This window comes from Tinamus guttatus, unplaced genomic scaffold (assembly GCF_059628265.1).
Source record: "Tinamus guttatus ecotype Peru unplaced genomic scaffold, ASM5962826v1 Tinamus_guttatus_pri_ptg000048l, whole genome shotgun sequence".
In the NCBI taxonomy this organism is placed as follows: domain Eukaryota; kingdom Metazoa; phylum Chordata; class Aves; order Tinamiformes; family Tinamidae; genus Tinamus; species Tinamus guttatus.
Window position 1 is genome coordinate 1,546,660 of NW_028288582.1, and position 12,575 is coordinate 1,559,234.

The window sequence follows — 12,575 nt, forward strand, 5'->3', positions numbered from 1 at the left end:
GAAGAATAATTATAGCGATTAAGCACAGTAGTTTTCTCTCTTTTTCATGGCAGTGCTGGCTCCAGTACAGTGGTTCCTGAGCCAGGGCTCGTGTTTCTGAGCAGGGCTCTGACCTCAGCTTCCAAATGGGGGGCACCGTCCCTGGGAGTCTGAACTAAAAGCCTTGGGGACTATTGCTGTTGATAGAAAGCATCCATTCCTACCTTCCTCCTTGGCACATGGCACACAGGAGAAAGCAGATCTAGTGCTGATGTATTTCTCAGTGATGTTCTCAGTTTCTCAGGTCAAGCTCTGTCTTTGCCATTTATTTGGCGAAACTAAGCCAAAAATCCTTTGTTCCCTCAAGGTTGTGCCTGCTGGCCCAACTTCTCATGGTTTCCTTCTCTTCTCTTTAACATCAGGGGCAGGATTTGGCTGTAGGGTGCTCTCTGGTGACCTACACATTTAGTCTCCAGTGCTCTTCCCACCCCAGGAGAAGCCACACGTCTCTGACCTGCCTCTGGTCCCCAAAGGAGGGCCACAACCTCTCTCCCACTCTACAGCAGGAACGCAGCTGCTCAGTGAGGCCCAAAGCAGTCCAACAAGATGCATCTAGTATCAAACAGACACATATGGGTATGAGACTGCACTGTGGATCTTCTCAAGGGCTAGAACAAGCCTTAATAAGTGCAATTTATGCTGTAGGCTTGGTCCAGCCCTACCAGCCCTAAGATCTGGGGTGGTGGCTGAGGTCTAACTTGATCTCCAAAGCTGCACCAGACTGAATTCCAGTGAGATCATTCAGGCCAGCCAAGTTCCTGCTGCATGACATGGGTGCTGCTTCCTTTCCCCACTAATGGTCACAAATTGGCAGACAACGTTCCTAGTCTCTCTCTTGTGTCTCAGTGATGGTGTAGCCCAGAACCGAGGACCTTCTTTGCTCTATCTTGCACAGCACTACCAGCAAGTTTCAGACAGGCACCACCTAAAACCTTGCTCAAGCTGAGAGTCCACAGGAGTGCCTGGGAGAGTCCAGCTAGTTTATATTCCGCAGTGAAACTTGGAGGATCATCAAACACTAAGAAGAATGGAGAGAAAACCTGCCCCAATTTTTAATTTTATTTATTTATTGTTATTTTTTGTGAAATCATGATCACATATGGAAGAGATTGTTCCATCCATTTTATCTGGGAATAGGAAATCTTTACTTGCCACTAGAGAATGGATACAGGATCCCTTTACTTGCCCTTGTAATCCTAAAGCACCCCTAGCAGTGTGGATAGTTGCACTATCAACATCTGGTTGCAAGATTACAGCATTAAAATCACATTTCAAAGGCTCAGAGAAATTCCTTGTCCCCTTTTAATTTCAGTGACTTTATTTAAAGCATTCAATATTTTCTATCAACTTATTTTTAGCCTTTTTTCGCCCTCAAATGTATTGAAGCTGACATAATTATCGCCTTGACTTCCCCAAAGGCATGTATTTACCTACTTGTTAAAAGGCTTTTTCCATGCTGCCATGCTGTTGCTGTGACAAGATGACTTTGAAGGCACAGTAGGTAAAATAATATTGTATATTGCACAGCAACCCCAACAACGAAATGTTAATTTAACCAATAAAGTAACTACAACATAATTATAATAATCATTATTCCTTATCTCTTAAAGGGGCTAGAAGGGGAACGCAGATTTGCCATTTAGTGCCTGTCAGCTCTGAAATTGCTACATAAATCACTCAGAGCAGTGAAGTCCCACAGCCCCTAACTCATGTAAAGTTTCCAGAGAAGACCAATGCAGTTTCATAGCTGCCATCTTCCTCCTCCAGTTCTCTCCAGCTCCAGCGTTCCATGCTGGTATGGTTTTCCTTCTCAATAAATAGGGTTTTCTTGGAGAGAAAGGGGGATAGTTGATCTTTTTCCATCTGGAGTGCATCTCCAGATATGTCATTAATACCTCTTTCTGCTTCATACTGTAGAGGTGGACCAAAGAGACACCTCTGAAGCCACAGAACTTGGAGCTATTAACCTAGACGAGCAGCTGAAGGACTCTGTGCTGCAGCAGTGAGGTGATGTGGACATCATCAACCCACTGTCAAAGGTGCTGTGCTGTGTTGGGGGCCTATCATCCTACCCACCAAGACTGGGTCTTGGGTCAGATTGGGGAGCACATAACTCCCATTGCTTTTATGTACCAGCACGTCCCTTCCATCAAAACTGAGGTTCAAAAGCCCCTGTGCTCGGCCAGGTCTCACTCTGACAGCAAGAAGACGTGTGCCTGGACGTACTCTCTGATCAGGTAGTTTGAAATCAGCCTTGGGATTGAGTGATGAGATCTAGCTGACATTCATTTGAGCTTCTAAACACTTCTGTTGGCTTTGAAAGTCCTATCCAGGAGCTCATCCCAGTGTCACAGTAATAAACGGATGACAAGTTCTCTTTCAGCCTCAGAAATGAGTTACTGAAAATGCAGTAAATCTGTAGCAGTGATGAGCATTTAAGAAGTCAGAGAGCCTACAGTGGAAAAGAAAGGGAAAGAGAGAGATGTTGGCTCTTTCTGTGTTTTTAGGCCTGGCCAGCAGATGTGATGAACTCCAAAGAAATGCATTCGGCCTCTTGCTGAGGCGCAAGTTGGAAAAACTGTGGTTCACAGTAGCTAGTTGGAAGATGATTTGAAGCTCTACAAGGAAGTTAGTCACACCATGTGCCCAGTGTCTCATACCCGGCACTGGAGGACTTGAGATGCCAGGGACTGAGCTCAGTTCGGAAATATTTCCAGTTCTGGTGAAACGCATTTGTTTTCCTGCCTATGTAAAGCAAATTTACATTACAGGCCCAATCCCTAGCTAGATGCCAATGTGGCTCCTCATTGTGATTCTCAAGATAGTATTAACTTGTCACAGAAGCAACAAGTGAGAAACAGAGACATATTCATCTTTGCTATGAAAGTGGGCATAGGTCTATATTAACATCGATTCTGAATTTTTCTTCAGGATTTTTACATGGAAGTCCTCCTACAAGCTCACCATGTACTTTAAGAGTCACCATTAAAAATCAACATATCCATCCCCTGTGACAGGAAGGTTTTCAAGATACCACTGTCTTTCCCTGATCTTAAAAAGCCATGGAATCAGCAGCATTTCAGGTAGCAGAGTAGAGTAAATATTGGTAAATACTGGACTGGAAAATACTTATGGCTTCACTGACTGAATCACTCCACATGAAAAGAAGCACCTTTTCGTGACGCCAGTGGGTATCAAACTATGGCTCAGATTGTCCTTTTACATTAATGGCCTATCCAGCTAGATATTTCCTGTATTTCCTTTTGTTACTTCTGAAGCTGATATTTCTTCTCTCCTCTCCTCTGGGGATATTGCAGGGGCTGGACACTAGAAAATTATCCACATTTTGCTCTTCCTAATGAGGAAATGTTCCAGTAACTCTTTCATCTAGGTTAAAGGAGAGGGGGTTTAAGCCATCTCTGCATGCCTTCTCATCACCCCAGCACTCCCAAGAGCATTTAACACCAAATCTGCAACCCGCCTGGCATTTCAGAGGTCTCACCGGTGAGAAACTTTCATTGTCACAGGCAAATGCCACATTGCACATTCTGGGAGCTAGAGGCAAGAAAATGCAAACGTGCCTCTTTTTAATTTTCTCATCAGGTTAGAGGCATGTACATCATAGGGGTTAATTGTCAGAAACTTTAATTGTTACCCTATGACTCCTACTTCCCTTGTGTGTTAGTGGCACGCAGTCGGGGCTAATAGTGAGAAAATTTGACTGTAGCTCCACCACACTCTCTTCATTAGGCTAATGGAACATTTTCCTCTCATTTTCTCCCTAGGGTAGCTGTAGGAGTGCTACCTTATAATTGTTGCTCTTACTGTAATTGGCAGTAGTAGGAGTATGTATAATCTCATTGTCTTTCCTGTGTGGTGGTAGATTTATTTAGGACCTATTGACAATTCCCAGCCAGCAGCGGCAGCGCAGGGAGTGTTGCATTAGCCTTTCCTCTCAGCAAAGTGAAGACTACTCAAAGGCTGTTATTAACGAGAAAGAACACGAACTCAAGATGTCCCACGGGACCAAACATTAACACGAGCAACAGCAAACAAAGGTGCTGTTGACCCTGGAGATTCATGGGTATCCTGTTCCCGGGAAAAAAACCATCCTTTGTGGAATTGCATGGTTCCTAGCATGCCTTGTCTCACTGGCAGGAGACAGAGACAACACTGTCAGATGTGAAGGGGTCCTGGGGATTTGAACTGCTGAAAAGTTTTCAAAGAGAAACAAACTCACGACTCCAGGAGGAGATGGACACGCACAGCCTGTGATCTTTGAAAGCCCCTTCTTTGAGCCTTGCATGTCTCAACACAATGACCATCTTGCCATTGCTCTTAGATCCCACCAACCCATGTCCTCTCCACTCCTGACCCAGGTACTGAAGCTGACTGTGGCAATGTTGTCCTTTCCACCACTGTCACAGGTCCTAGCTCCAGCCTACTGGGTCTCACTGGGTGCCAGGGGAAGTTTAGCTTGCAGGAGAAGGGAGAAGAGCCCTTATCAGCACAGTATGAATCCCCACAAAATATGTATTGATAGACAGAATGGATTTTTGGAATCAGATGAGTGGTTTTGCTTATCTTTTGCTGCATACAGATGAGCTTATTAAAGCAAAGTAGGTCAGACACATGATATAACTGTATGATCTATGTAAAAGGCATTGGAAGGTGTTCATTGTGCTGAGACACTCCACCCCACAAGACTTTTTCTTCTTCATAGGACAGACTTCCCAAGACAACCCGTAGCAGCCACTCCTCACTGATTTCAGTAAGACAAATATTTCAGCACCATTCACAGGTCTGTACAGGTGGTATTTTATTGGGCTCACAAAAGAAATTACTCCGTGTGGAAAACATGGGCTTGAGAAGAAAGCAATCTGGGGACAGAACCACCATTGTATTACCATAGACATTACCACCCCATATACCACTCCATTTTCCATTCCTTCTTTAGTCTAGACCAAGAATAAGTTGCCTCTTAAAAGCTAGAGAAATGGCTGTGCCTACCTGGGCTGGAAAAGAGGTCTTCAGAGCAGCCCCATCTCAGTTTTCTGTCGTTTGCAGGCTGCTTGGCCAACATACCCATGACCCAGCATAACCTGTCCAGACGTGTCCAGACTGCAGGTCCCAGGCATGGCCATGGCTGAGCTTGCCAGGCTCACCAGGTTGGTGGAAGTGGGGGCATTTCTACAAATCAGGCACAGGTTCGCTGGGTATTTTGAGCATAACAGCAAGTAAACACATGCCCAGGCTTTTACATATGCTTTTACATATATATATATATATATATATACATATATATATATATATATATATATATATATGTATATATATTTAATCAGGGCCTGGCAGTAAGGTTTCTGAAAGCATGAAGCATCCTTGGCCATGCTGGAGCCAGCCAGCTCTGAGGAAAGCAGGGCAAGACAGAATGACTGCCTGAGGGTCAATGTCCGCCCTGAGTCACCCACGTTGTCACTTTCTAGGGCCTGACAGCATCGGAGAGGACAAAGGTCCTTTCGTTTTGTGCTTGACATGAGCAAACCTGCAAATGAAAGCGAGGGCATGGGGGATTTCCAGCAGCACTAGAGAGTTGTTTGCATGGTGACAGTGTCCGCTGTGAGATCTTCCAAAATAAGAGAGCAAGAGAGAGTTACAGCTGTGTCTCCTACCTCTCCATGTGGCTGTGGGGCTACCATGGGCCAGATCTGCTCCCTGACCCAGCTGAAAGTCAATGGAGTTTTCTCCTGGTGCTCAAATGAATCTTCTCCCCAGCTCACATGGCCAAAGCAGAGATGTTGATGCTTGTCCGTAGGCTGGATACGGCCCAGGCTTTCATTTCACCATCCTCCCAGACAGAATTCACCTTCTCACTGGTGGGGGCACGTAAGGGTAGTACCACCTTTACCTGCTGTTAGATCCATCACAAGACCTTTGCCTCCAGCTTGTGGAAATTAATCTTTCCCTTGTGCATTCCCTAGCAAAATGCGCCATCCAACATTATCAACCCCAGCTGGTTTGCGTGACTGGCTCTTGCTCCGTCGGCAGCTTATTTAGAAAAGTCAGTTTGCTAATTGGGAAAAGTTTAATGATTTTTTGTTTTATGAAAAAAATATGATTATTTTATATTACCGATGTGTTCATTTGAAAAATTCATTACATTTATGTATTGTGTTTTCATGTAAATACCTCTGCCAAAATGTATTAGCAAAGAATACAATATTATGGTTCATGGTTCATGTAGTATCTGAAAGGAATAATTGTATAACTAATCAGTGAAAACAAAGTAAATGTTCCTCTTGAGCTTGTACAATAAAAAAAATGAATTAAAACTATTCAGGCTCAAAAATGCAAATATGCCATGTTTCCCATCAGCAAGAAAATAAAAAATTAATATTTAAAAACTTTATATGAGATACAGAGTCTCTTGGATTTTTTGACAAGATCACTGCATGGCATGGGTCCAGCCTTGGCTCAAAACACTTCCCCATATGCCTTGTTTCAATCTCGAAAAACAGTTCAGGGCTGGTTTGGACTTGAATTATTTATTGTTTGGGGTGGCTTTTAACTGAAACTTATCAAATGATCTCTATGATGTCAGGGAATAAGATAGAGGTTGATAGAGGGAGAAAACCTTGGGGTCCAGCAGTCCCTCAAAGCTTAAGGTGGTGCTGAAGCGCAGCCTTTAGGCTAGGAGGGTCAAGCAAGGGTTGGCCGAGGTACCTGCAGCCCATGTGACAGGGAAGGGGACAAGGGACCCTGCGAGGGATAGAGTGCCCAGCAAGGGCAAGAGTTGGAAGAAGACCCAGTCCCATAGGGGCACCACAGCGACCCTCAGCTTTGGGCACTGGGCTGGCATGGCCTTGATACAGCAGTTGCTCCTAGTGCCACGTCCTGCAATGGTCCCTTGGTGCCCAAAGTGCCCCTATGCGGTGGCGAATCCCTCCTGCATGGCCTCGTCTCCAGCTGCTGCCTGCCCTGCTGTGGTTTGTCACCTCTCATCATTGTGCCAGTGGGCAGCTTAAGCAACCTGGTCTCACGAGTGAGGATGGAGGATGGATGCAGGGAAAGATTTCCATTCCCCTTGCTACCAGAGGCACCATACTGTAGGACTGTCCCTCCAGCCAAGTGACTGTAACGACCTGCATTTAACGATAGCAAGAGCCCAGAGGGAGAAGAAGGGAGAAGGGGAAATGTCGGAGGGGAAGAGTAAGCCAGGTCCCAGCCATGGCTAGTCAAAGGAGTCAGAGCAAAGAGACAGCACAAGCAATGGAAAAAGAGGATCAGATTGGCCTCAATGGCCAACAAGGGTTGACAGCAGATCCCAGGTGAGAGACAGATGCTTCCATGAAAAACATTAAGATTTTCAGCCAGCTGTGATTAAGCAGGGGAAATGCACATGTTGGTGCTCCAAAGGAGGTGACGGGCTCATGCCTGGAAGTGCCACCAGGGCGGTACAAGGTAAACGCTGCATGCACAGGCCTGTGCCTATGTTGGGATGGATGCCCACCAGTCACACAGTGTGAGGAAACCAGTGAGCAGTGATGTCCTGCAGCACACGGATCTTCTCAAAGGCCATCCCGACAGCAGAAGTGGGCAGTCTGTCCCTTCATCGGCTGGGGTCATAGGCCCTGCTCACCTGAAACCTAGGAGGGAGCAGGGAAGAAGAGGAATCTGCTGCCTTAGGAAAGAATTAAACTCCTGGGCCACAACAGCACAGTGGAGTCAGGTCTGGTGTTAAGCAGACAGCTGTGATTGTCCATCCCTGGGGAAGATTTAGAAGATTCCATCATAATCCTCAAGGTTCGGACAGCAGGGAGAGGTCCTCGGAGGCTACGGAAGGGGTTACCTGGGATTACTTGCAAAACACTGCTAGGAAGCACCTGGCTGGTATCTCTGAGGATGTGTGGTGACCACTGCTGTGCTTCTGATGCCCAGGACCTGCACGGGATCCATGTGGCCCGCCAGATTTCTTAACAGATGAAGCAAGGAAAAAAAAATCCATCTGCATCAGTTCGAGGCTTTCCGGCTTTCTAGCAATACCTATTGCTAGGTGATGTGAATCCCATCCCTGACAGTCGAGTTTGGACACAAAACACTTGCAATCCTTGGCCCAGCAGCTGGGATGCCCCTTTTCCCAGAAACAGACTCATTCCTGCAGAACGGGCAGCAGCCGCAGCACTAAATTATTAACCACCTCCGGGCACCACCTCCCTGAGCCCAAGCCAGGCGAAAGCGCTCACGCAGCGATTTCCAAATATTTTGGGCACTACTATGATAGCCTGGATCATTACTGATACAAAACGGACTCAATTATGTTACCTGGTGCCTTCTCTGTGCTCGGAAAAGGATCACGAGAGGCAAAACAGACTTTGCTTCTCCCAGCTGTTCCCGTGCAGAAATGGTCCTGCCTGGGTGTGCACTAGCTCTCCTTAGCCACAAGAGTGTGCCTGAGCCACAATTTTGGGGAAAAAAAAAGTGTGAGCATTTTGCTAAGACTCCATTAAACCTCTTCTACTCTCTGAATCTTGATATTGCAGTACCTTGTCTTGCAGAGAAAAGGGGAGTAGAGTTCCTCTACTTCTTTTCCTCCCTGGAATAAGTCCATAGCCCTGACCATTGGGGTAAGGATGGACAGGAGTGATCCGGCAGCCCCACACGGAGAAGCTGAGATGATTCTGGGAGGCTCCTGCCCCTGAGAAATCTGTGTCTCCCCTTCCATCTGCAAGGGAAAAGCCCCGGCTTTGGCCCAATTTCCTCCCTCTCTCTCCCTGTCAGCAGCGTGGATGGCACAGGGCAATCCAGGACTGATGGAGAGGGAAAAGAGATGATGGTTATTGCAGGTTGGAGGCGTGGAGAAGCCTGGTCCACAAGTCCCAGGAGGAGGATGTGGGCTGGGCGACATATCCCTGTAATTATTCACACAGGCATGCTACATATACATTTGCACATATATGTGTATATATATATGCTTAATATATATGTGAAGAACAAATATGAGGAAAAATGATGTGGGTCAGCAGCTCTTCTGGTCTTTGCACTGTGAGCTGCTGAGGGAGAAATTATTCTGCCTCCAACTTTGCAATCACAAAATTAAAGTTTCTGCCTTGATCCCCACCAGTTCCTTGTCCATGGCTACCAGCCTGGCTCTAGATGGGTCCCAAATGCCCCTGTCACATCCTCCTGAAATTGGACCAAACGTGGGTTTAGGAGTCACTTGTCTTCGAAGATGGACAAGATCCACTCCCCATGTCACTGTGGAGGAAGTGGAGGCGACCCAGATGTGGCCACCTTCCTGAGACCCTGGCCCTGCACTGAAAATTTGAGGGGACATTTTCGTCTGGGTGGATGTCCAGAATCCTTCCACTCACTTGACTTCTGAAATAAGCTCATTTAAAACAACTTTTATTGTATTAATTCAGCAGTGTTGGGCCCTTTATGGGAGGAGGCTACTGGTTCTTTCTATGCATGAACATAAATGTTTTCCCCCATACTTAGAAACTTGAGGGACATATTCTGACCCGTCTTCCTGGCTCAGATCTGCTTCTCCCAACAAGGGGCAGATTTGGAAGACTTTTTCTTTCTCTCCTCACCGTTATATAAGATTCAAATATTGTGGCTAGTGAAATAACCTGGGTGAAAAAATCATTCCATGCAAATACGGATAGATAACTTTCACATGTCTTGGATTATACCTTACAAGTGAGGCAGTGGTGCTAACAACACTGCAATATTACAGTTAAATACAACAATAACAACTGGAATATAAGTGTGACTAACAAATAACTGTGTGAGTGCTAAATGCCTATTAGTTTGATGTTCTTTTGGAAAACTTGGACACAGATTTCCACCTTCTCTGACTCTGGCAAACATGTTATTTCTCTTATTGAGTTCTGATAGGCATTGAATTCTTATTTTCATAGGCCTATCTCTACCACCTCCAAGATTTCATTCCTGAGCTCCACTCAGAGTCAAGCATTACCTATTTGTGGATAATTACTTGTACTGATCAACACAGAATTTCCCTGGAATTTTATCTTACATTTCTATCATACAAGTATTGGGATCTGTTGGATCAGACACCTTCACAAAGAACTTGAGATTTGACTATCCTAACAGCTTGGTACTATTAGAAAACAGAAGGCCCTATCAGCCTTTTCCTGATAATTTCCAAATATTTTGATCGGCGTGACTGGATATTCAAGGAGATCCTGCTGATAAACCATCCATGGTGAAAAACTCTATTTTTAATATACGTATTTTGTTTTCTCTCTTTAAAACATTTAGTAATTTTGGCAAGGAGTTTCCCTCTTACCCCGTGACAGTGTCATCTCTTAAAGAATTTATTGTGAGAAATCTGCTAAAAGCTTTCTGTAATAGCAGACCTTCCTCACTCTCAGATACTTCCAAGTATCTTGTTATATAAATTAGATTACACATCTTGCTAATTTGTCTGCTAATGGAATCAGGACCTGCTGGTCTGTGGTTTTAAGGGTATCCCTTACAACACTTAACATAAGAAAAACCACACTGAATGAGACTGATTCAAGCAACGCTTGGTTTTATGTCTCCAGCACTGGCCAAAGTCAACGCCTAGGAAGAATGTAAGAGCAGGATGAGCATAAAGTAGCATTTCCACTGATACTATCTTAGTCTTCCCCAATTTGCCTCTCAGGAACTTCCTGAGCCAGGGGTGTTGGTAGGATTTTAGTAGCCCTCGGTGGCTGTTTCTGCCTGGCCTCTTGAACCCACATGAACTGTTGTCACTCACAATCCCACTTTAGGTATATTTTTTTGTCAAACCTCTCCTGTAAAAAGGGACCACAACTGAGTTACTCAGGATGGAGTGAGTCGTGGATTTACACAACGGTATAACAACATAAAAAATAAATGGTGTTGCATTTACCACTTTCCATTCCTTTGATAAGTATCATTGTGTTTATACTACTTTTTGTTACACTTCTGAGGCTTATTCTCTCTTTATAATATTAAAATTCAGGAAGCTTGACATTTTATATTCTGCATGTTTCAGAGGATGCTGGAAAACATCCAGTACTCATTTTATCACTCTGCTTTTTGGATGGTTTCAGTGTGGTGTTTTTCCTTTCATGCAGAATTAAAAGACCATATAACAGGTTAGTTTTTCATGCTTTATTGTTTTAAACAATCGGTTTAATTTAGGGCTCTTTTGCGTTCCCTTTTCACAGACTGTGTAGTCAATATGTTTGCTGGCAACTGAAGACCTCATGAATGTATGTATATATTAGAGGATAAATGAAGAAATTACATTTTTAATTCACTGACACAAGTATTCATCCCCACAACATGATTTTGAGTTTAATCAAGAAATAAAAACTTGTGAGCCCAAACAAAACATCTTGACTTTCTCATTTCAATTGCTAAATGCTCACCCGGGTTGCATATGAATGAATTGCAGACCAGAAATTATGTGCATAAATTATTTGGCAAACAAGTCTGAGTAACGAACAAATGTGGGTGAATTGCTATGTTGGGGGAGAGAGCGAGGCATGATTCATTCAATCACCTGCTCATTAGGACTGATTCCCCAGGCTCAAATTAGGCAATAATCAGGGATCCTTCAGCACAGTGCCCGGGGGTGAGTTCAGATGGGTTGTGAGCCAGGAGACATAGGATTTGGGAAGTTCTCCATAACTGCGGCCAGTGCCTATGGCCTCCAACGCTCCCCCAGAGCACTGAAGCCACAAGACGGTTCAGATGAAGACACTGAGACGCAAGTCAGGAAATTACAACCCCTGATCTCACTTTAAATAAAAATTGAGCATCTCTGTGCCAAATAATAGTTGAGTATTGGCTTTATCCAAACTGCCTGCCATCCTGTAGCCTAAGTAGGCTTATCACATATGCACAGGTAAAATATATCTCATGCTGTATCTGAGCTTTGGCACTTGGCCTTGACACAGAGCGTGCAGTGAAGCCTAATGAGGCTTTCCCCTGCAAACCCTGTTATTGAACAACTCCCAGTTTTTGTGAGTTTTTTTTCAGCGTCTCCCCAAGGGTAAACCTCGCTGAGGGGTTGTTTGCAAGAGGACCCTGACTTTGGCAATGACCTTCACAGCAGGCAGGTTATATTAAGGATATATCAGCCTTTGCTCTTCTGCCTGCTGTACGATGCCTTCCTGTTGCACAGGATAGAAAGAGATATTGTTGTGGTAATGCACATCCACAGAGCTGCAGCCACTACCTGAAAACATGGAAATGATAAGTGGGCCAAATTCGATGCAAATGTGTGTTCCCAGATGTGATTACAGAACAGCTTTAAGGTAAGAGTGATTTAGGAAATCTTTACTTCTTGAATAAAGCTGCCGTATAACCATGTTTTTCAAAGGATCATTAGCCTTTCTTCATGCAGTGCTATTGGCCCCTTGGATGTTGAGGGACTGATGTGAACAGGGCTTCTGGAAGCGCTATTTTTGACGAAGGACCCTGACAATCCTGTCCAATTTACCCTCTGCGTGGTCTCTCACCAGGAGCTTCTCTCCATCCAGCCACGTGCT